This window comes from Spinacia oleracea, chromosome 6, assembly GCF_020520425.1.
Source record: "Spinacia oleracea cultivar Varoflay chromosome 6, BTI_SOV_V1, whole genome shotgun sequence".
Taxonomy (NCBI): Eukaryota; Viridiplantae; Streptophyta; class Magnoliopsida; order Caryophyllales; family Amaranthaceae; genus Spinacia; species Spinacia oleracea.
The window spans coordinates 128,361,622-128,387,106 of NC_079492.1; the positions used below are offsets into that span (position 1 = coordinate 128,361,622).

The 25,485-nt window shown below is 38.2% G+C and overlaps 2 long non-coding RNA genes across 3 annotated transcripts; one reads left to right on the forward strand and one right to left on the reverse strand.

The window, feature by feature from the left end:
- Positions 1 to 33: 33 nt before the first annotated feature.
- On the reverse strand, positions 34 to 12,831 carry LOC110787897 (uncharacterized). 2 transcript variants are annotated; one of them, XR_008924075.1, is made up of 3 exons: positions 12,529 to 12,831; positions 9,460 to 9,720; positions 34 to 9,356 (listed from the first exon to the last, which is right to left on the reverse strand). It is a non-coding gene; the product is annotated as an uncharacterized lncRNA (long non-coding RNA). The 2 variants fall into 2 exon arrangements; XR_008924074.1 differs by having other exon boundaries at positions 9,460 to 9,764.
- Positions 12,832 to 14,107: 1,276 nt separating this feature from the next.
- Positions 14,108 to 17,897, forward strand: LOC110787941 (uncharacterized). Its single transcript, XR_008923172.1, has 7 exons — positions 14,108 to 14,249; positions 14,348 to 14,444; positions 14,538 to 14,606; positions 15,149 to 15,234; positions 16,078 to 16,273; positions 16,390 to 16,470; positions 17,613 to 17,897. It is a non-coding gene; the product is annotated as an uncharacterized lncRNA (long non-coding RNA).
- The last annotated feature ends 7,588 nt before the right edge of the window (positions 17,898 to 25,485 follow it).

Below are 25,485 nucleotides of genomic sequence, written 5' to 3' on the forward strand. Positions count from 1 at the left end.
CTCAATCAACAGGACACCTGACTACCTGAGTGGCTGAGTTCATTGATCCATTCTTATTTGTTTCTTTCAAAACCAATAGTAATCAATGTTTTTGAATGTCAGGATACTTTATTTCGGTTGTCGGTGGTCTTGGCCTTCGCTAGTCAAGTCTATTATTCTTATGAACACTGCTGGAAATGTTATTCCTGGATATTCCTCACTGCTATTCTTCAAGGTGAGGACTGAGGACTGAGGACTGAGGACTGAGGAATATACAAGTAATATGGCAATGCAACTTTTTTCATACGGAAATACACTTCCTATATGCAACATAAGACAAATTTCTGAGGCTGCTTGGTTGGGATCAAGAGCACTTCTGCAATACTGTATACTCGAGATTAAGCACAAGAAGCCTCGTTAAGAATTGCTACCCTATTGTAAGTCAGCTCTTATGCAGCAATGTTTGATAATGTAATTTGTTCTAGGTTTCTGATTATTTTCATTTCCTTTTTCTCAATGATATTTAATCTAGCTTGAAGCGGCCTGAACGGGCTGATGACTGGCTCATAACGGAAATGCTCAGAGCCAATAGGCCCAGTACCTGATCGAGTATCCTTTTCAATTAAAGAATCTTGCCTATTTTGAGACAATCAAGTGTTGAACATTCAACTATTTATGTCACTATGGATTGTCTTTGGCTCACCCATTTCAGATTTTTGGGAGGGGTTACCCAACTACTTTTAGCTAGCTTCACTTCTACTGCTTCCACAAGTCTCCATCCCCGGGAAAAATAAACTCAATGTTGGTTTAATTTGTCACTCTTACTTTTACCGCTTTGCTTTATAAGGAGTATGTAGTAATTACCTATTGTTCCGGGTGTGGAATGAGAACAGCTGACTGTGGGATACTGTATTCCTGCTGAGAGTGCCGGTTGGTATCTGCACAACAGAATGAATTAACTAGCCTCGGGGGTGGTTCGAGGATCCCCCTCCGATGCCTAAGTAAGATTACTGAGGGATTAAGAAGTGATTAAGAGATAATCAAGGAGTTAGAAAGAAGTGTGTTTAAGTGTGTGTGTACCTCATAGCAATAAATGTGGTGCTCCTTATATAGACCAATCCAAGGGTACGATCAGGTGGGTCCCTTGTGGTTGGATAGCGACCTATTGATAGTGACCCTTGGTTGGTTGTCCTCTGTGATAACGCCGGTAAGGTTCCTCTAATATTGCCGGTAGGTGCTGTTTAATTACCTAAGATGACCAGATTACCTGCAGGTTGAAGTTTACCTACGGGGAGTTCTGCCGGTACCCAGTGGTGCCGGTAGGACACCCCGTACAACTAGCCCCCTCAGAGTAAGCGCATCTATGATAATTGTTGCGCTTGCTCTGAATAATGGGAAAAAATAAGTATTATTTTGATACCTGGTGGTACAACTAGCCCCCTCAGAGTGAAGTGCAGGCATTGACTGTGTTGCAAGTGTTTCTGAGGAAAGACCTCGAACAGTTTGCCGACTGCCTTCGCTCTGACAGGAGGTTTTGATGGCTAGGCCCTTTGAAAAATATTTGGATCACTAGGCCCCTTGAGAAATATTTGGACGACTAGCCCCCTTGAAAAATATTTGGATCACTAGGCCCCTTGAGAAAATTGAGTGTGATATTGGTTATTTCGCGACAAAGAATTGAGAAAATTGAGGCGATTTACAGCACGAGTTAGAGTCAAAGAGGAAGCGCCATTTTTCAAGTTGGATAATCTACTTCCTGGTAATAATCTCTTCTTCGCTGTTTTTTTGTCTTGTAAAGTTGAGTTTTTTCGCGAAATTGATTAGGGTTAGGGTTTTGTGAAATTGTCAGTTATTTTTTTGAAATTGCGCAAAGTTGTTGTGATTAATTGATTGTTAGTCTGTGTTTTTTCCTGGAATTGTATTGTGTATTGATGACTTGATTAGTCGATGTTTGTTATTAATGAATTGTTGTTGTTTCAATGGAAATTCATGTTTTTTTTCCCATTATTTTTCCCTTTAGGATGACTGCTATGTGGTTGTTATTGCATTATGGATCACATAACTTTGATGTGAGAGTTCCAGACATGGATAAGTATTCTTTGTTGAGGTTGTTTCTAGACATTTTTGAGGAATCAATTAAGCAGGATGTGTTTTTGCCTAGTCAGTTTAGCTTGTTTATTGAGTCCCCTTGTGAAAAGGTAGAGTTGAAAGATGATAAGACACTGAGGCTGTTGTGGGGATGGAATTGGGGCAAAGATACTGCTGAAATTTGGGTTGAGGGAACAGATAATCCAGGGTTGGTGTTTAGGACTGCTGTTGGCACAATTGAGAATCATGGGAAAGAAAATGAGAGGAAGCTTAAGGAGAGGCAAGATGAACTGTTGAGGGCTCAAAGAGAGGAGGAAGAGGAAAGGAGGAAACAACAGGAAAGGGAGGACATTTTGAGGGAAATACAGGAACAAATGGAGTTCACTGTGGCTACGGAGGTGCCCGTGGTTGATTGTGAGGACTTGAAGGTTGAGTATGTGAGAATGATTAGCAAAGATGATGCTAATGAGGTGTTTCCAGGTTGCTCTCAACCACAACCAACACAAGAATCCCCACCCCCAAAGAAACAACCTGCTGCTGCTCCTAAGCCAAAAGCCAAGGGTAACCCTGCTGCTAAGAAACTTACCCCAAAGAGGAGACCCTCCACATCAACTAAACCCAGCCCACAACCAAAGAAGCAACCCACCCCAAAACCACAGAAATAGCCCACCCCACCACCAAAGAAGCAACCCACCCCACCACCACAGAAAAAACCAACACCACCACCACCACCACCACAACAGCCCACACCACCACCACCACCACAACAGCCCACACCACCACCACCACAACAGCCCACACCACCACCACCACCACAACAACCTACCCCTCAACCACAGAACAACCACAATGATGATCCTACCCATCAAACACCACCTGATCAGGCTCAGGGAGAACAACCAGTGAAAAAGAAGGGGGGCAGAGCTAGACCTAAGGGGTTTAGGGTTAATAAAGTGACTGCTAAGAAGGCTGGGACTTGGGTGTCCAAAGGGAAGGGCAAAGGGAGAAAGGGTACAGGAAGGTCTAGGACACCAGGGGTGTTTGCTGATGTTGATGATCTAGGTCCAGAAGAGGAGAGTGAGGATTCAGATTATGAGGAGTCTGAATCAGACTCTGAACTTGAGGAGGATGTTCTTCGGGATTGGATTGATTCTGACGTGGAGGGTGAGGTGCTTGCTGATGATGTCCATGATCTAGGGTTTGAGGAATGTCTTGATGGTTCTTCAAAGATGGATAAGACCTACAAGAATGGTAAGATATGGACTCATCAACCATATGGGTCAATTAAGTTAGAACCTTGGTTGATATTTCCAGACAAGGCCACATTCCTTGAAGTTTTGAGAAGTTACTGCATACAATTGGGGTTTGGGCTTAGTGTTGAGAGGGCTGACAATAGGAGGTATACTGCAGTGTGTGCAGTAGAAACATGTGACTGGAGGATACATGCTAGTAGGTTGTTTGACAATGTCAGTTGGGCAATTAAGGTCATTAGTGGGTCCCACGGGACTTGTGGAAGACTTGAAGAGAACCCTGTGGTGACCTCTGAGTGGTTGTGTAAGCACATGTTGGGGGAAATAGAGGACAATCCTGACATTCCAGTGGAGACTTTGAGGAAGTATGCACAGGAGAAGTTCCAGTTGAGGGTGAAGAAGAGGCTATTGTACAAAGTTAGGAGTATGGCCAAGGAGAAACTACATGGTGGTTGGGCTGAGGCTTATCAGTTTCTACCTAGATATGCTGAGATGATCAAGCAAACTAACCCAGGCAGTCATGCACTGATAACATGGGGGGCAAATAGTGGGGATGTGAACCCTAAATTCAGAGCCTGCTTCTTCTCTTTTGCTGCTCAAGTTAGAGGGTTTCTAAAGGGTTGTAGGCCTATAATTGGCATAGATGGAGCTCATTTAAGTGGGTTTTACAAGGGCATCCTGCTCACAGCAGTTGGTATTGATGGGAACAATGAAATATTTGTTCTGGCCTATGGGATAGTGGACACTGAGAGTTGTGACAGTTGGACCTACTTCATAAGATGTTTGAGGCAAATGTTTGAGCAAGAGGGTTGCTGCAGAGATGATTGGACCTTCATCAGTGATAGGATGAGGGTATGTTCTCATTTCTTTACTTATTTCTTATTTGTATGTTTTTTATATTCCCGAGTCGGACACTTGAACCCGTACCCGACTAACTTAATTTGTGGTTTTTGTAGGGAGTTGAGTTGGCAGTTAAAGAAACTTTTCCTAGGGCAACTAGGAGAGTTTGCTGCCAACATTTGTACATGAACTGTAAGAACAATGGCTTCAGTGGATCTGCATTCCAGAAACTTTTTTGGATAGCTGCTGATGCCTACAATGAGTATGTGTATGGTAAGGCAATTGAGAAGATAACTGACTATAATCCAAATGCTGCTGCATACTTGGACAGCTGCCTTGAGCAGTAGTCAAGACATGTGTTTGATCCTAGTGTTTGTTGTCATCATAACATAACAAACTTTGTGGAGTCATTTAATGCATGCACAAAACCATACAGAGACATGCCTGTGTTCTCTTTATTGGAAGGTATAACTCCTCTCCCCTGTTTCTGTTGTTTGCTGCTGTTGTGTTGTGATTGTTGTGGTGTTGTGAGTGCTGTTGTGTTGTGTTTAATGGAATGTGTTTGTTGTATCTGTTGTATTTGTTGTTGAACAGCAATAAGAAGTTGGTGTATGGAGAGGATACGGGCTAGGTTTGACAAGGCAGTTGATATGCAGGATGGTCAACTAACAGAATATGCATTGAAGGAGTTGGAGGAAAGAACAGCAGAGTCCAGGTTCTGCTATGCCACAGCATGTGGAGGGGGTGAATTTGAAGTTAGGGATGGCCATGTCAACTTCCCAATTAAGCTAGCAACAAGAAGCTGTGCCTGTGGAAAGTGGCAGATCTGTGGAATCCCCTGCAAGCATGCATTGAGGGTGATATACAACCAAAGGTTGAACCCCCATGATTATGTCTCCCCATTCTTCAAGTCTGCTGCATACAAGCTCACCTATGCAGAACACATTCATCCCATGGCAGACCCAACTCAGTGGCCTGAATTTGGCCTCCCTACCATTCAGCCTCCAATCATCAAAAGACCACCTGGCAGACCTGCTAAGAAGAAAAAGAGAGGAGCAAATGAACCCAGGAAGGGGAAGAGGAACAACAATGTGAAATGTGGAAAGTGCAAAGAGTTTGGTCACAACTCAAGAACATGTAAGAGTGGAGGACCAAATGCCACTGGAGCAAGCACTTCAAAGAGGGCTGCAGCAGGAGCAAGTACATCACAGGGGGGTCCAAGGACTAGGAAGAGGACAAAGACAGCTGCTTGACCATGCTTAGAACATTTTTTGTGAATTGTAGGTGCACAAAGTTAAACTAACTTAGTCAATTAAGTTAAGAGTTAGTTAGAATCAGTTTTTGAAAGCAAGGCAATGCTTAGACCATATGTTTTTTGTGCAGTTTCAGTGGTATTTGCCTACTTAGAAGTCAGTTTTTGTAAAGCTAATATGCTTGAACTAATATTTGTGGAACAAGGTCTCACTTTATTGCTTGAATCTTGTTACAAATCTCTACTTCATTGCTATCCAAATCAGAAATGCAAACATTAGTACACCAATTTTAATTGCAACATTGATTTGTTATTTATGTTGTTTCAACTTCTTCTTCAATAGCTTCAACTCCTCATGCATTCCCTTGCTTTCTTCATGCATTCCCCTGATTTCTTCATGCCCTTGTTCTTCTCTGTTTCCCTTGCTTTGAACTTCATCAAGTGTCTGCTCAGCAATACCTTTGCACCACTTGAAATTGTCACAAGGATCACACTTGTAGTAAAGCTTTTGCGGATTTTTTTTCGTTTCCGAGCTCCTAATGGCAAATCTTCTCCCGCAATAAAATTTTTTGTTAGGAACTCTAATGTATGCTAAATTTGGAATAGAGGATTCGGATTTAGAATGAGAGCTCATGGCTAATTAGGAAAGAGAGGGGATAATATGTATAAGCAGTGAACACCAACACTATTTATAAGCAGCAAGAACATAACAGCTATATTTTGATCCTTAGGTTTATTAAAACTAGCCGTTAAATTCAAATTCCTGCAATTTGGGTATTTGGTGAAACTAAGTTTAAAATAGGTGTATATAGTGCAATAAGTTTTAAAAAAGGGGCATACTGTGAATTATAAACATGACTTAACGGAGGACTAACGGAAAGTCAGATTAGGGGTATTTAGTGCAAACTTAGGAAAAAATAGGGGTATAATATGTGATTCAAAAGTCGCGAGGGTATTTGGTGCATTATTGCAAACCTCAGGTGCATTTTGTGAAAAAAACGAACTTTTAATTATCCGCCGCCTTCAAAAATGACCAAAAATTTGGGTGGGGACAATCCTTCTTCCCAACCTTCTGGGTTTACCGGTTGGAGTGTTCCCCAAGAGAGTAACTGTAGTTGGGCCCAGGAGAGGCCGCCTTCTCGATCTAATTTAAGATGGACTGCCATTCGTGAGATATACGACGAGGGTTTAAGTCAGGCTGAGAGAGAGCGTTGTTATGCCCTACATCATCTACGGGCTCGAATGATAAGGGAAATGAGGTCTCATGAGCGCCCTATTCCGGCTACTGAGCCTGTTTTAGATGTTTCCCCTATTTCGGTGTGATATCATATTCGCTCTTATCGAGAATTTTTGGATTCCGCCGGCAGTGGCCACGGGCAGTATGGAACTAATACTGGCAACTTCGGTGTTTCTTTTGGTCAGGCTGATAGGATGGCTTCAGAACAACCGGCTAGCACTAGCGGCCGCCGCCCTGGTAAAGAGCCTGTAACCGATGATGTAGATATGGCTACCGGTGAATACTCCGATGGTGATTCCATCTTCGAGGATTCTGCCGGTAAGGATGTTGATGAACATAGGGGTGGTGGTGATGAAGCTGGTGTTTCTGGTAGGAATGATACAGAAGTTGGTAACGATGATATTGGCTATGATGATGATGATCCTACCGACGTAATAGTGGCCGAAGTTCTTGCGGATGAGGCTAAGGAGCAGCCTTACTTTACCGACGACGCCACAGATATGTTCATAGGAGAGAAGAGCTGCCTCCTTTAGATAGTCTTCCTCGAACGACCGAGATTTTGACGACATGTCGTGATTTGATTATAAAGAAAAATCTTCTGGTTCATGGGGGGACTTTTCTTGGTTTGCCGGCTGACTATAAGCTGGTAGTGCCGCCTGAAGGTGCTACTATTTTTTATTGTCCTCCCGGCCATATCGCTGTGTACGAGAAGCATTTCGATTTTGGGCTTCCTTTCCTTTGCACCCTTTTGTTGAGAAGATATTTCGGGCTTGGAATGTCTGCTTGGATCAAGTTACTCCCACTACCATCAGAACTGTTATTTCGTATGTCTGGCTTTGTCTGTTTAAGCAATGGCCGCTGACGTTGAATTTATTCAAGCGGCTGTTATGGTTGAAGAAAGATGGTGAGACAGGGTGGATGTCGGCGTATAGCGCAACGAAAAGGAAGACTGTGCATCCTCCTTTGTCGAGCTGCAAAGATTGGCAGGATCGTTTTTACTTCGTTCAAGTTCCTGACGACTTTTCTCTTCGACGGACTTTTACTAAACCCAGGGCTCGTATGGAGCAGTACAACCAGCGTGGTTTGGGCCGGCGGGAGAGAAAAACTTTTGATTATCTGGAGTGTGACATTTTAGATGTCGGTCTCAGCAAAAAGCAGGCTGTAAATCGAAATTGGCTCCCTAATGCCTATTATATTTTGGGTAGCCAACCCCTGTCTGCTGTCGGCCTATGAAACACTCACTGCTTTGGTAAACATATTTTTAGCTGAATGGGATGTATTTATTTTTGCTATTTTTAGTTTTGTGTATTGCACAAGTCACTTGCCGGCTTTAATTGTGTCGTTATCTTTGCAGGTACTAAAACCTTGGATAGAGATATTCTTGGTTTTGACGAGAATTGGAGACATGTGTGCACGCAGCCTCCGCAGCCTAAAGCAAAGTACGACACAATATCAACGTACTCTACACGAGCCTCCTCCCGTCGCTCAGCTGTTACCGTTGCTAAGAACCGTGTTGGCGCCGGTTCTAAAACCAAATCCTCTTCTGCTTCTATTTTGTAAAACTGCACAGCCGTCCAATATGCAATCAAATCCAACCGGCCGTGGTGGAAAGAGCCGAAAGAGATCGTCACTTACTAGTGGGCGTTCTGACCCTAATAAGAAATCTAAGGCTGCTGGCGGCGATGATGTTTCGGCTGTTGTTGACATCCACGAATTTCCTGCTGACGACGCTCTCAAAAAGACGGCGGATTCTACTGTTGTGGTTCATCAATCTCCGCAGCCGTCCATTCAGATTTTGGACGTAGAGGGTGGTGGCGGCGAAAATGAGCCTCCACTTCAGCATTGTGCTACGTCGGCTGCTGTGACAGGGAGTAATTCTAGTATGCCCCCTGTTAGTCGTAGTGAGAATAGATCCGGTGATTCTTGGTTGAATTACCATCTGCCGCTGCGTACCGGCGGTTGGATTGAGGATACCCCCTTCAAAATCCCGCCGGCAATGAAGTCATGGTTCGGGTCGCCTGGGGGTGAGCCTACCGATCAATTCTACCCCAACATTGATCTGTTATGTGGGGAGTCGGTGGCAACTGATTATGCTAAAGACGGTCGGGATTTGGGCTACCGCGCTTTTCGGGATCTGATAACTCCTGCTGACAGGCCACGCGAATATTGTCCAAAGCCCTTCACCACCTGCCGGAAATATTTCCGGAACTAGTCACCACTCTCCGTAAGAGCCACCCGAAACTCTTGGCCACTTGCTGGAAGTATTTTCCGGAACTCTTCCCTTCATTTTATTCAAATACAAAGAATCCGCGATGTAACGAAGGGCATTGATGGAAAAAGAGATATTTATACATGCCCAATGGATTGCCAATTTGCCATGATTAATTTCTTTACTGTATAATTAGTAATCTCCATGAAAATAGCCAACAAGTTTTGCAGTGGGAAGCTAATAAACTGCTAAGCACTGAAACAGTTCATTAACACGTAAACGAGAGGGAAGCTAATAAGAAAAGGGTATTTTGGTCTTTTGGGCTCCTACTTTCATTAAGTTAATCTGCATTTAGGATATTTTGTACTGCATTTAGTACTTGTGATTTAGGAAATACTTTATATTAATTTATTAACTGACCCATTCAGAGAAATGCATCCGTGCCAATGCTTCACTAAGTCGTATTAAACTCTCCAACTGCCTAGGTGTTGCAGTTATAACCTGTTCATAATTGAAATACATGGATCATATAAGCACCACTTTTATACTTCCACAATATAGGTATAATCTTTAACAATGTATCTGGGTTTTTGCAGTTGTATACCTTCTTACTACTTCTTGGAAAGTTTCCTCTTCTTCTAATCTCAGCTGCCTAAAATTCGGTACTACAGAATACCTCTTCAGTTTTGTTCCAATAATTTGATCAACCTGATATTATCACCTTTCTTTAACAATCTGCTTGCTCCTGGTGCGATTCAAAGCCAGCATTCTCCAGCTTGCTCCACCGTCCCCCACAAAAGAAGATGCCAAAATTTGATCGCTTTTAGCCTTTGTTTGATCTGCATCTTTGGGATTGCCACTTCCACTGTCCCACAGAAAAGGATTCAATTCTTTGCGGTTTACTTTTTCCTTATGATGAAAGACAAGATAAATGAGTTCTCCAGAAATTATGTTTCATCAACTTTAACATATAGATATGGAAAAGCACGTAGAACTCTAATTAGAAATGAAATTTGGTAAATATAAAGAAATTATGATGATCAGAAGCTAGCTCCAAAACTACATGGCATGTCCACTCATTACACAAGGTTCGCAAGCCTGATAATATGTTTGTTATTTTACAGCTCTGTGTATGTGGATAATACTCCTAGAGTATAGAGTTATAGAGCACTAGCTAGATACATTTTACAGAATTCAAGTTTTCATGATGCAAACATCTGATTCATTGAAACAGAGGACAATAGAGGGGTTAAGGTGCAAAGCAAACTCATTTAGTTATAAATTGACCCTGTAGTAGTCTGCTACAGAGTACTAGTTAAAATATCAAAATAAAAACTTTGTTCCAAATTGTATCCAGAGTCCGTATAATTTGGAATGGACATCAACTAGAATAAATTCCCAATAGGTATGAAGGCTTTAAAATATTGATATGTGATTCAATCCCTTCTACATTACATTTTCTGCTAGAACCAATTTTCTTATGCCTAACATAGGATTCCACCCAACTAATTTTTATCAAAAGCATATTAAAGAAGAACATTCCAACGGATCAATGGGGCTAAACTTTACAAATCTTAGCAATACCCCAATCAAAGTCGAATACTCCGTATTTCACAAAATACCAACAATCTTAATTAGGTACTCTGTAATACACAATACAATATATGTACTCCGTATTAGGATATCACTATAGTTCCATACATTTCTTAGCAATATATGACCAACTTTGTTCTAATATACTTTGTACAATTAATAAACAGTAACACAATAAGTGAAGTAAAAGTAAAAACCAAATTAAAAGCACAATCTAAACAGTTCCAATAATACTACATAACAAAAGACCCATAAGCTTAACACGAACAGTGAACGTAAGGCGAATAGCCCGAGAAATTCGACGAGACTCCTTAGTATACGAACTAGTTCCCAACTGGGATGCAATGGGAGAGATGATTGATTACCACCGCAAATTCAGTCAAATAGAATGCTGAATAAGTGAACAAAGATTTGAAAGATTCAACTATGAAATTCATGAATGCAAAGTATACCCCATCAAATAGAGCAAGAAAAATACATAAATTAATGACCAAGATAACAAAATTTCATCGCAGCAACATATTCAATTCAGAAAAAGAGCTACCAAATCCCATATACGAAATTACCTCGGATTCTACATATCTCGCATTGGGTTTCAAAAGGAAAATTATCAAAACTAAAGGAGAAGAATTAATTAGATTACCGAAATTTTATTGTTCATGGTATCGGTATAAGGATTGAAATTTAATTAAAATCCTTGCTCGGAAAATTAGAATTCGAAACTGAAAAGGGGGATTTGTACATCTCCCCTTGTTATAAACTTTTATTGAAGGAATTATGGGAAGCTAGAGACAGTGACATAACAACAGAAAGGAGCTGTGTTGGCTCACGGCGGCTTACATTCTCCGGTGAGAGGAAGATAATGACATTGATGAATTAGGGTAGAGACCTACAGGGATAAAGGGCTGATGAAATATTATTCGGTTTCTTTGACTGGGGATTGGGGGAGGGATCATGAATGTAATTTAAATTTTATTGGGGAGGGATCGTGAATGTAATTTAAAGAAAATGGAGGATACAATGATTTACCATGATTCATACGTAACACACAGAGCTTAAAATGAAAAATACTAATCACCAGGCTAGATTTAATCTATTAATCTAATGGCTCAGATTTATAAGAGATATTATAGTCGTCATTGGTCGACGACCTTCACAGAAATTTTAAGAATTGATTAAAACGAATTGATACAAGCTACAAACTGTTAATATTTCAATTTTGTAGTTTCCAATGGCAGAAGAACAAATTAGCATAAACAAGCAGGACAACACAATCATAACATAACAGATTAGCAAAAATTAGCATAACAACACAACCACATCAGATCATTACACATAGCGCAAAGCAGCATATTAGTAGTTAGTAGCATTGCAGTAGATCAGTTCAAAGCAACAAAGTTTACTTCGATTAAATTTTAGGCTAACCATTTATACTTCAATTTCAAAGCAGTAAAGTTTACTTCGATCAAATTTTAGTCTAACCATTCAGATTAAATTTTAGGCTAACATATATACTTCCATTTCAAGTTTACGTATCATGGTATAATGTTTTCATAAAAATAAACCGAAACTAACGGCTACACCTGTTTTACACCAACAGGGGATTATGAACACAAAAACATGTCCTTAAAGGGACTCTCTAGTTGAGCTACTGCAGTTTCCCATAATTCCAGAAAACAAAAACAAAAAAACTTACTACTCCATCAGCAAACCGAAATTAACTTCAATCTAAACGTGATTTTTTCTTCCATTAATATAGGCAATTGTGAGCTAATCTCAGGAAAAGATAATTCAACAAAAACGTAATACTCCAGTGCAATCATGAAATCAAATAATTCAACAAGTTACTATCAACATAAAGAATCATACCCAATTACAATCTAAATACGCTATGTATCCCAATTCAGAGGAAAAAACCCCCAAAACCCATAATTAAACAAATCCTAATTGAATCCAAACCCCCTTCTCCCACAAAACCAATTCTAGTAAATTAATTACCAATAATAATACACATAAAACGGAAATTACGAAGAACCAAACATAAATCAACAGAACTCCACAAATTTTATGGATGGATTACCTTGAAATTCGATTTTTCCTTGAGAAGAATCCCGCCAGTTGAACGAAACGCCACCACCTGAAGGAAATCCCCATTTCTTGAAAGATATCGCTGCCGTGTGAAGGATTTTTGAAGGTTGGTTTCGCCGTCAATCTCTTGAAAGATATCACTGTCGTATGAAGGATTTTGAAGTCTGGTTTCACCGTCAATCGAAAGTTCTTAGGTTTTGAGGCTTTTAGGTTTTGAAGAGAAAGCTGGGGCGGCGGTTCTTTTTAGTTTTTGTTAAGCTTAGGTGTGGGAAGAAAATTTAGGCGGTTCTTTTCTTAATTTATTTTTTTAAAAAAAAATATTTTGTATGAGTTTTAATAGCGTTTTTATTAAAAGTCCTATAATAAATTTATAATATGACAGCGTGTGTTTATAGAGCGCTATAATATCTTGTACATATGACAGTGTTTTTTCAATAAGCGCTATAATATGTTGTTTTTAATACCTTTAAAAGGGAAAGGAGCAAAAGCGCTATTAAAAAAGCGCTATTAAATGACATTTCTGTAGTAGTGATTTCTTATGATCGATATTGTTTGCAAGGTAAACTATTGACATCAATCAAGGAAATTGATTATTTAAATGGTACTCGAGAAAGGAAGGTATAAAGGGGGTCGGATTCAAATATTATATCTTGGAGTTTCAAGGTCGAATAGTGAAGGTACACATTGTCCATCCACTTTGATGAAAATTTATGGCTTGTGTTATCTTTATTTTAAGAATGTGATTTACGTTTAACAATATGAATTTTTATTTAAGTTTCACTTATACTATTGTGATTTGGAAAGCCCAAATAAAATGTGGATATGAACATTTTTAGAATTTCAATGATTTTAATATTTGTATTTTTAATTTATATATCTCAATTAATTTAAACACGAGGATTGTGAAAGCTCGATTTTTGAGGCTTGAAATTTTAATTGTGAGACATTGTGATTGATATGAACAAGAGACTTGTGCCAATTCGATTGTGAGACTTGTGAAGATTTGGTAGTGAGATTTATTAAGGGTTGGTTACATATTTGGAGGATGTGACCTCTGTGAGATTTATAAAGATACATATATTTGTTAAGAATGATATGGGTTGTAATGTAATAGGAATTCCATACTCTAAGTCGGCTTATGTTAGCTTCATTATATTTAGTGAATTTCGAAAAATACAGTTGAATATCATTATGGATAATCAAGCTATAGGTATGACAAAGTTTGAAATAACCTACGGAGTACATGATTAGAAAACTATGAGTACGTGACTCATATATATTGACCTATTTTCGGGATTAATAAGGTTTATCAAGAACTACCGGTTGACCCGTACGTGAGAGATAGATTTCTTTTGTACTCTTAGTTTTCTTGAACCATTCACTACTACAGAGATGACATTTTATAGCGTTATTTTAATAGCGCTTTTATCTCTTTTGCTGTTAAAGATATTAAATACAACATATTATAACGCTTATAAAATAAGCGCTGTCATACCTGATACTTATTATAGCGTTTTCTAATAAACCCCTATTAAAATCTATTAAAATAAATAAATAAAACTTAGAATTTATCTTTTAAAAAAATTGGGTTCTCATTCTTCCGTTTTTTATGCTCTCCCCGAAACCCTTTGCTCTACTCTAACTTCTCAAGAGTCAAGACTGACAATCGGATCGAGCAACGATTTCAACCCTCTGCAATGCCGACAACGCGTGGTTTCTCTCTCCTCTTCTCAATTTCGTATGTTCTTCTTCAATTTCGTATGTTCTCCTCTCAACGCGTGGTTTCGGGCTATGAATTGTGGCTTCTGCAGATCACAAAGCATATTAGAGATCCAAGAGGTATTCGTCGGGGAGGATTTACAGGCAACGCTCCAAGAAATTTCGGCCCTAATCCTCCACTTTAACAAGGTTTTGTTCGATCTTTATACTATATCTGTCTCTTCTTTTGTCTCACAAACATTTCAAATCTATTCATTTTCTGAACTAATTGATGGAAATTAGGTTGATAATAGGACGAATCTAAAGGACTAGCCTCCTACAAAGCGTCCATTGAGCTCTGCAGTTGTCAAGGTTTGTTTTTCTTTGTTCAATATTGATTGATTATGCCTAATTTTGTAGTCTGGCTTAATTGAGGGTTTAATTTGAATTTAAAATTTATGTCTGATTTGAATTGTGAGAGCATGTTTACTGGGTTACTAGGAGAAATAGATATAGTTAATCCCTATTAGTCCAGGTTTTGGGGACTTCTCTGTTGAAGAAAAACCTCCAGCAAAGAACTTTTGTAAAAGTATTTCTATTGCTTATTTTTATTAAATAAAAATGAATGGAATGTACAGCGTACAGAATGCAGTTTCATTCTTGCTCATACAGTCTCAAAGAAAAAGTTCATATTGCTTTTTTTTTTTGCTTGCACAATTCTGGTCAACTAAAATTATTAAATTGACGGAAAAATACATGTTTCTCCTTTTGATGGATGAGAGAAACTCATTGTGTGCTATAAGAGTTTGGAAGAGGTATATTGGAACACTGTTGAGTTCTTGTTGTACTCCGATTTTGAGATGTTAATAGTTTCTTTCAACTCTATATAACACCTATTTTGACATGGATTGCAGGTTGAGAAAATTGATATCATAACGATGGGTCATGCATTACCTGCAAAAGGAGGATTCTGCACTAGAAATTTAAGAGACAAGCACAGGTATGATAGCTTTATTACAATCTATCATTTGGATGTTATATCTTAAGATCGTGCAGCTGTGCCTAGTTGCATTTTCAAGTGTGATTAATGTGGCACGACAACAAGAAATTTGGTCACTTCCATTCCTCTGGGTAAAGTTGTGATATTTAATTAGTAAAATAAGATAATATACCGACCACACACAATTATAATGTAAGTTACTAAGTTCTGAGAAGCATACTTTTCCTTAATTTGTCTACATTTTAGTGTAGAATTGAACTGAAGTTTCACTCAAGTTGACACCATTGCATGACAGGATTGTTATATTTAACTTGCTCTTAACCGGTTTTTATGGTTGATCTGTAACTGGTAGAAAATGACATTTTGATTTAATGGAACTTCTAGTAGTACACATAAATGTACAATGAACCAAGATCTTGTGTTCCTTTGTGGGAGTAGAAGAGCTGCAGAAGGACTAGTATTTTACATCTTATGGGTTTACTGTATTGGCTATCAAACCGATATGAAAAGTTGTACGAATTCATTGCTGGTGAAATAGGGTAGTTAGTTGAAGTTTTTTTCCTAGTGGATCATCGGGCAGGTTAGTATATGAGGCATCCATTCAGTTCCCTTTTCTGTCAACTGTTCCATGTCCTATTTTTTTCTTTAGCGTATTTAAGTTGGTAAAAGAGCAGGAAAAGACAATAGCTCCTTATAATTTCGTTAATTTTATTTTTTAAGATTAGTTCTTATGGTAACGCTAATTCTTTCGTTTTTAATTTTTTCCTTATATATATATATACACTGTATATCTATACATATATATACATGGATATCTTATACATGTTTCACATTACTTTTCAGATTGTCACTTTTTGTACAAGTATAATATCACAAAAGGGAGGCCCAAACTTGCTGCTATTTACATATATATACATATATTTGCTGCTATTTTGCTGTTGTGTATGCTCCATTTGTACGGAGATACTATCCTTTATTTAAAGATTTGCACAAGTATAATATCACAAAAGGGAGGCCCAAACTTGCAGCTTGGCTTAAGGTATAGTGCACGAGATCTTTTGTAACTGTTGTCTGTAATATTATATGTGAGGAATGCATAATCAAATATGAAGATGAATTGTTGATAATCAGCAAAGTTACCTATAAATGGTGCAGGCACTGGATACTATTGAGGCCTTCTGGAAAATCAAATAGGATGACGAGCTGAGCATAAAGACCTTTAAGAGGCGCAACCTGGTAAGCTAACTAAACTACTTTAAAAGGGCTAAATTCATGGCATAGGAAGTTGAGTTAGTAACTAATAGTACTATAGTTACACTACACAACTGATGTTTAAGTTAGTAACTAACTGTTGCAAACCAAAAGAAAGATGTGAGGGAAGGTTAACACAAATCAAAATTCTGCTCCCTCCTTTCATTAACTAGTGTCTTAATTACCTCTCTGGAACTTTTCAGAATTTAGAACTAGAGTCTGCCGGAATACTTGGCAGCCATCAATACCTACAATGAAATGGTACATGGGATAGATCTTTATGTATCTTTTTTGGATATTGAACAAACAGATGTGCGTCCAAGGTTCTTGTATGAAAATTGTGACTTTCTTTGTGTACTATACGCTTCTCCATGAGCTGAACTGAGTTACATTTCCTGATACTTACGATATGCTTAGTTTAGCATATGCAAGTGTGCTACTTTATTATTGTTCTTGAAGAAGTTTTGTCGCTAGACATGATTGTGGGCTTCTAGCCTTCTATCCTCTATATTTTCAGAGACTTACAAAGATTAGGAGAACTAAGCCATAATAGCTTTAGAGTCTAATGTGAGGCGTTTGTGTTGAATTTTAATGAGCATCATCATCTAATCTATAGTGCTGCTTTGTTTCTGTTTGCTTCCATGCCTCTTGAGGTTGTGTAAACTGCAGAATTTTAGTATCTGCTTGCTGTCATACCCTCTTGAGGTTGTTTAATCTGCAGGTTCCCATAAAAACCAAAGATTATTATTATTGTAAACTGTAGATTTTTTTTTCCTCTCAGCTAACAAACCATTAAAATAAGTTAGAGTAGAATAGAACAGTTGTGTTCTCATAAACTCTATCTTTTCAATTAGAGTAGATTTTCTAAGGGGGAGTTGTGTTCTTGTAGACTCTTTTCTTTTCAATTAGAGCAGGTGAGTTCTGTAGCAATTTGCAGCTGTATTTTGAGTTGTTATGGTTAGCTTATGCTACTCCAGACCGATATCTGCAGACCATGAGCTTTTAGAGGAATACAATTCATTTTCTTCTTCATATGTATGATATTTAATGTTTATGGTAATATTAATTCTTTCGGATTTTTTCCCTTCTATATTATGTATGAATTCTTATACCCCATTGGTTCGCAGTACATTTCAGATTGTCAGTTTCCAAGTTATGAAGAGCAGATTGACGAAGTAAGAACCGAATGGGTGCGCCATGTTGTTCAACAATTGTATAATTGCTAGGTTATGTTCAAGGAACCAACAAACATAAGACTATTAATTAATGTATTTTATGTAGTTTAGAGTTTAGAATTTTAATTTAGATCTATGTAATAGGTTTTATTATGGTGACAATTGCAAAAATTCTTTTAATTGAGGTTTGAAAATTAATTTTTAACTATTTACTATTCTTCAATATATGGTGTTATTTGTGGGAAAAAATGAAATATTTTTCAAGTATGTTTTATATATATATATAAATATATATATATATATATATCTTTTGATAGCGCTTCATATACATCCGATATTAGAAAATAATTTAAAAGATGGCGCCAAATCTTTAATAGCATTTTTTTAATAGCGCTTATAATGTGCTATGAAATAAACATTTGAATTATCCTACTATTATATATGACAGCGCTTTTCAAAAGCGCTATTAAAGGTACATTTTACTTTTAATAGCGGAGCCATCAACAGGGCTTCAAGAAGCGCTGTTAAAAGCATTATTAAGCGCTATTAAAAGCCATTTCTGTCGTAGTGATTATTTGAGCCATACAATTTATAACAATATCTACAATTTAATTTTATGGGATTATTATTTTCTTTATTTATGTTATGATTAAAGTTATCACTAAAAGATAGTTTCATCAATATACCAGTTATGGTATGATTTTAGTACGAATATGACGAAAAAGATTGGTTACAACAAAAAAGACTTTTTGAAATATGTTTTATGAATTGGGTAATCATAGGAAGTAAACTAATTGATCTTCTAGAATCTAGTTTTTGAACTACTCAATATATTATGTATTTTAATTAATTACTTGATTTCCGAATTGTGAAGTATGGCCTATATTTAGCAAGTTATCCTTTATCGAGTTGGGAAGCTCAGCATTTTATTAAATTATTTCGTTTGAGATCTTTATATGGTTTTCTGTAAAGAGTATGTTTTAATTTGAAAGACCAAGATTATTCTTTTAATAAGATGAAATAATATAAATAATTCATATTTCAACACGATTAAATTGTGGATTTATATATCATTTTATACTTTAACCTTAATGAGAATTAGTTATAAGATCAATGTGATAGAGTTTTGTACGTAACCATGTGCGATTGAGCATGAAGTTAAGTTTGACTAGTACGGATTGAGCTATTAAGCTTGTTTGGGTACATTATTTTATTGAGAAGTCAGATTCATTTAGGAATACTTATAAGTGATCAGACTTTATGAAAATTACGCATTAAAAGGGTATGAGATTATTATGATATTGTGATTATAAGCTAATGGTTTGGAGGTGTGATCTTTGTGTTACAAGCCAAATTCAATGTGCAATTGTGTAACTGAGATTTAGGATTTTGATGGATTAATAATAAGTTGAAAATTTAAGCCGGAGATTATGATTTGTGATAAAGTTTAAGAAATACTCCCTCCGTCCCGGAATACTTGACCAGTTTTCCTTATCGGACCGTCCCTTAATACTTGACCTGTTTCTAAAAAGGGAAATATCTAACAATATTATATTATTTCTCACTCCACCCCTATTAACACACCTACCCCCTACTCCATACAAAAAATAATTAAAAATTCAACCCCTACTCTCCCCCAACCCCACCCCTTTACACATTTCCCACTAACTACATTAAAATAATACCCCACTATCAACTACTACCTATTAAATTAAATAAGTCAATTCAAGTCCCTTAAACTCTGTGCCGGTCAAACCGGGTCGAGTATTCCGGGACGGAGAGAGTATGATTTACCTTGAAATATAATTTATATTCGAGGGTTGTTAAGAATATTGGACTTTATACATATATACTATGTTCAAAATTGTTTTTCAAGAATTTCGTATACGGAATTTGTGGAAAGTTATGAGTAATTCATTATGATATTTAAGCGAATATTTTGGACAAATTTATCACTTTGTATAAGTATGGTTTGTGCCAAGATTTTCAAATGTGTTTAAGATTTCAGATGAAGTTTTGTTGTGATACCAGACTTTGAGTAAGTGTGAGAATATATATTTTCTCAATTTATTGGATAAGTTTTCAAATGTGTTTTTAGTGGGGAAGAAGCCGTTAACAACGGTCATGAACAACACTTGTGTATTTGTGTGTGATTTGTGTAAATGCACAACTGTGCATCTGTGTAAATGTACATTTGTACATCTGTGTGGGGACATGTCCTAAAGTCTTGCAAGCATGTGTGAAAAGGTGGGTGACGACTCCTAAAAGTTTGGAGACTATTGTTATCCAACCCGTCTCTATTCGTGTTCTCTTCCCCCGATTAGTATATATGTTTTAAAAAATATAATGTATCTGATTTTGCTAGAAGTACTCCCTCCGTCCCGGAATACTCGATCCGGTTTGACCGGCACAGAGTTTAAGGGACTTGAATTGACTTATTTAATTTAATAGGTAGTAGTTGATAGTGGGGTATTATTTTAATGTAGTTAGTGGGAGGTGGGTTAAGAGGTGGGGTTGGGGGAGAGTAGGAGTTGAATTTTTAATTATTTTTTGTATGGAGTAGAGGGTAGGTGGGTTAATAGGGGTGGAGTGAGAAATAATATAATATTGTAAGAATATTTCCATTTTTAGAAACAGGTCAAGTATTAAGGGACGACCCGATAAGGAAAACAGGTCAAGTATTCCGGGACGGAGGGAGTAGTAAATATTGTGAAGATTGTTAATGTGTGTGATTTGAATTGAAATGTAAATAATTTGCTAGAAAAAGCAAATATCTCTTAAATCATTGATTTTGTGCAAGCTTTGAATTATAAAGGATTTCTAAGAAATACATGTTTGATATTATTATTTGATATTAGTTCCAAAATAAATTATCGAGAGCAATCCGTATTTGAGTTCATTGTTTTCAAAAGGAATATATATGTGTGATTTGGATGTGAGCCTCAACATGAGAGTTTGTTCTGTATTGCGGAATGGAGAATGAGTCTTAGTTGAGTTGTGTTAGTTGTTTAAGCTCGGGTGAACTCTGAGATACGAGTTGAGAATATGTGATGCGTTCATTATCAAAACAGATGAGATTAGTTATGCTGAAAGATGGATTTGAAAACTTCTGAAAATATAAACCGTACGTTCTTTGGAAAACACCTGGAGACTGAGTGCAAATCTTTGCTTGATTTATTTATCAATTATAACCATCAAAGTTGTGTTCAATGTTTCATGTGATTTAAATTATTGCAATTTGATTACCGAGTTTAATTTGAATATGATTTGATTCATATTATATCAATTTTGTCTTTGAAATAAATAAATCACGAAATTATATTTTAAGCCACTAAAATGAGTTTCGGGTTGGGCAATGTGTACTCAGTTTCTCTGACTTTGTTTTTGAAGCTGTCCTGATGGGGGCAGAATAATTGTTAGTGACTGTGCAAGATTGTGAATGCTCAAAGCTGAGTCAAGGACCGCATATGCGAAATGAGATGTGGTAGCTGAGTTGTACGAATAAAGTTGTAATAGTTTATGTGTGAATAATTCGTATGTTAATTACAAGAGTTGTTGTTAGTATTGGTTTAATCGTTGTGGATTGAGGGCTAAGTGTTATTTATTAACAGCTTTAAAGAGCGGGTTGTTATAGAGCCGACACTGATTTCAACTTTTCCAAGTATTTTATCATCGATGGTTCTTTGGCCTCGTATTCTCCGCTGAATTGACTTGCTACCAGCTGGGAGTCTGTTGTCAGTGTTACTCTTTTGGCATTTGTTGCGAGACACATTTGGATGCCAGCGATTGCTGCCTCGTACTCTGCCTCATTATTTGACGCAGCGAACGTAAATTTTACAGCATACTCAAAGATATCTCCTCCTGGCGATTTCATGATTATTCCGGCCCCACTGCCTGTCTGCGCAGCTGAACCATCCACTGACACTTCCCATACTTCAGCTTGTACTTCATCTTCTTGGTATGACGCTTCAACTATGAAGTCCGCCAATGCCTGGGCTTTGATTGCCGTTCTTGGCCGGAATTCCAAGTCAAATTCTGACAACTCTATTGCCCACTTTAACAGTCTACCTGATGTATCTAGCTTGCTAATGGCTTTTTCGAGAGGGAAGTTTGTCAACACTTCGATTGTGTGTGCATCAAAGTACAGTCTTAACTTTCTGGCCGCGATAAGGACTGCATATGCCATTTTGTCCACCAACGTGTATCTTATTTCTGGGTCGTTTAGCACATGGCTCACAAAATATACTGGTTGCTGCACTTTGTTCTCTGTTTCGGCTACCAGTACTGCTGCGACTGTTTTTGGCGACACCGATATGTACAACTGTAATTTTCTGCCTTCCTTTGGCCTTGCTATTGTTGGTAGGTTTTTCAGGTGACTTTTTAGGGATTCAAAAGCCTCTTGTTCTGTCGGCCCCCACTTGAATTTCTTGTTTTGCCTCAAGGTTGTGAAGAAGGGCATCTGTTTATCCTTCGACTTGCTCACAAATCTGTTCAAGGCGGCCATTCTTCCTGTCAACCGTTGTATGTCTTTTACACTTTTGGGTTGCGGCAAACTGATGATTGCTTCTACTTTTTCTGGGTTAGCGTCTATGCCACGCTCGCTGACTAAGAATCCCAAAAAATTTCCTGATCTTACTCCGAAGACGCATTTCTTCGGGTTTAATTTCATCTTGTACTTTCTCAAAGTCTCGAAAGTTTCACGGAGATCGGCAATATGATCCTCCTCTTTCCGGCTTTTTACAATAGAGTCGTCTACATAGACCTCCACGTTTCTGTCTTTTTGGTCGGCAAATACCTTGTCGACCAGCCTTTGATACGTTGCTCCTGCATTTTTCAACCCGAATGGCATTGCCTTGTAGCAGTGATAGATTAAAAAGTGATACCGCAAGTGCACGGTGTCTGTTGTTAGCAGATACTTAGCAAATACGGGTCGATCCCACAGGGAGACAAGTTCTATTAGTTTTTGCCCAATTATACGAACTATTTCAATAACGAAAATTTATTTTGAGTATCAACTAGTAAAGCTAAAACAATAATAAAAATGCGTAATTTATCAATGAAATAAAGGTCTAGGACGTCTGTTCGGTTCACCATGCTTATACCAATCCAAGAACACAAATCAATTCGGAAATGAATAAACTAAGCCGAGTAATTAAAGTACATGTTAATCCTACGGTCGGGTCTTAATACTTTCAATTCAACATATGCAGTACGGTCACTAACATAATCAGAATTGCCAATTGCACTAAGCCTCTAAAAATACGATCTTTCGATTCTAATTCCTATTAGCTAGATAATCAATCCATGAAATTGTCCGAAAACATGAATCAACAATTAAAACAAATCAATTGGAATTACTCAAACAATAATCTATAAACTAACAAACTTTAATGCATAACAATCATGGTACAAACATGGCTTCCCTAACTTAGCCCTAGAATATAACTACTCGCTCATAATTGAATTAACAAGCATGAAATAAATAATAAAAACGAGATTCATAATCAAAGAATGAATTAATCTAAGAAACGAAAATAATAAGAAAGAATTAAAGCAAAAGAAATTATGAAAAATACCTTCGATTGATGAATTGAATGAAATCAGAAAAGCGTTCGACAATGAAAAGAGAAAAGTAAAAAATAATCGTTCAAAGAATTCTAAGGAAGGAAAAAAATAACATAAAAGAGACCTAGGAATATAATTCCCTTCAATATTTATAGGCTTCCTATTTCTGAAATAATAATAAATAAATAAATGAGAAAATAAAAATAGAAGTCGTCAATGATTGGTCGATGGCGTGATGACGTGGCGATAAAAAACCCGACGGCGAGAGAGACGTACGCAATGTGGTATTCGTCGACTTGGGCGCACTGTGGGCGCAGCCTTGCGCTGTGAGCAGGCCAGCAACCGCTTAGTGAAGCGTGAGTGAGATGTGGGCGCAGCGATGTTGCTGTGGGCGCAGCACTTGGACTGTGGGCGCATCGAAGAAGAAAATGTGCGCTGTGGGCGCAGCACATCGCTGTGAGCAGGTCAGGCGCTTGGCAATGCTAGCGAGGGAGTGATGTGGGCGCAGCGCGCTCAGGTACCTCGCAGCTAGGGGGATGTGGGCGCATCGTTGTGAGATGAGGGCGCATCGTTGTGGGCTGTGGGCGCATCTCACATTCTTGTCACCTTTGTTTATGTCATAACTCTCGTTCTACAATGCCCCTAGGGACGTGTGACATATCGTTGGAAAGCTCTTTAAGTCTACTTTCTAGCCCAATCAAAATCGTCTCATTTCGATATGTAGAACTTGAGATATCATCAAAAGAGTGAACGCTTGTCCGATTTGATGCTTATAAAAATAACGTTTACCTTCGTTGTTGACTCAAAATTATTTCTAGAGACATATAGTGATCCTCAAGTCAACATCCCATCCGTTCATCATCAAAATCAACTCTGAACACTCCGAAAGCATCCAAATGATCATAAAATCACCTGAAATATTAAAGAAAACACAAACGGGGCGTAATAGAGTACAATAACGACGACTTATGCAATTATGACTCTAAATGCAACTAAAATGAAACAAATGCCTAGAAATGCAACCTAAATGAGCCAAGAATACCCTATATAAATATGATTCATCAAGCAGAAAACCCCTGCATCCGTGATAAAAGCCGCCTTCTTTCTGTCTGATTTATGCAGGTTGACCTGGTGATATCCTGAGAAAGCATCTAGGAAACTGAGCATTGCGTGGCCGCTAGTAGAGTCTACCAACCTATCAATCCTTGGCAGCGGGTAAAAATCTTTCGGACATGCTCTATTAAGGTTGGTGAAATCTACACACATCCTCCATGATCCACTCGGCTTTTTTACCATCACTACATTTGCCAACCACTCAGGGTAATCACATGGCTCAATGAAACATGCCGCCAAGAGTTTATCCACCTCTTCTTGTATTGCTGCCATTTTCTCCGTAGAGAAGTTACGCTTTTTCTACCGCACTGGTCTAACATTTCTGTCGGCGTTTAACCGATGGACCATTATCTTTGGATCGATATCAGGCATCTCATCTGCTGAAAATGCAAAGATGTCCGCATGCTCTCTTAGCAAGCTTATGAGGTTGACCTTCATGTCACTCCCCATTTCTGTGCCAATCACGACCGTTCTATCTTGCTGTCCGACCTCCAGCTCAATATTTTCCGTCAGACCATCTGGCATTGGTCTTGGTGTTGTTACCGGTCTTTCATCAAAGTGTTCCATGTCTAGGTCAGTTCGACCTCTTTTCGTCGCGTTTTTCTTTTCCGACCTTTTTTTTTGCCTTGCCTGCTCAGTAGTCAAGTTTACTTCTGGGACCATTCTTCCCGGTGTTCTCAAAGCAGTCAAGTAACAGGATCTTGCCGCCTCTTGAATCCCTCTTATCTTTGCCGGCCTTTCCAGGTTCGACATATATATCATTGTCAAGTGATAGGTGGAGACTACTGCCTGCACGTCATGTATGAATGGACGACCGATGATCACATTGTAGGCTGCTGGTACTTTGACGATTAGGAAATCCACCATGAGATCTCGCATCTCAGACCCCTCTCCGATTTTCACTAGCAGCCGAATGCTAACTTCTGGATACACTGTAGATCCTGAGAAACCGATTACTGGGTAGCTCACCCTTTGAAGCTCTTCCTCTGGTATGTGCAATTGCTTAAAGGCCTCCCAGAATATGATGTTTGCTGAGCTTCTTCCGTCTACCAGTACTCGGTTCACATCGGCATTTGCTATGTCAATTGTTAGAACTAGCGGGTCATCATGCGGGAAAATGATGCCTCTACAATCCGATTCCGAGAAT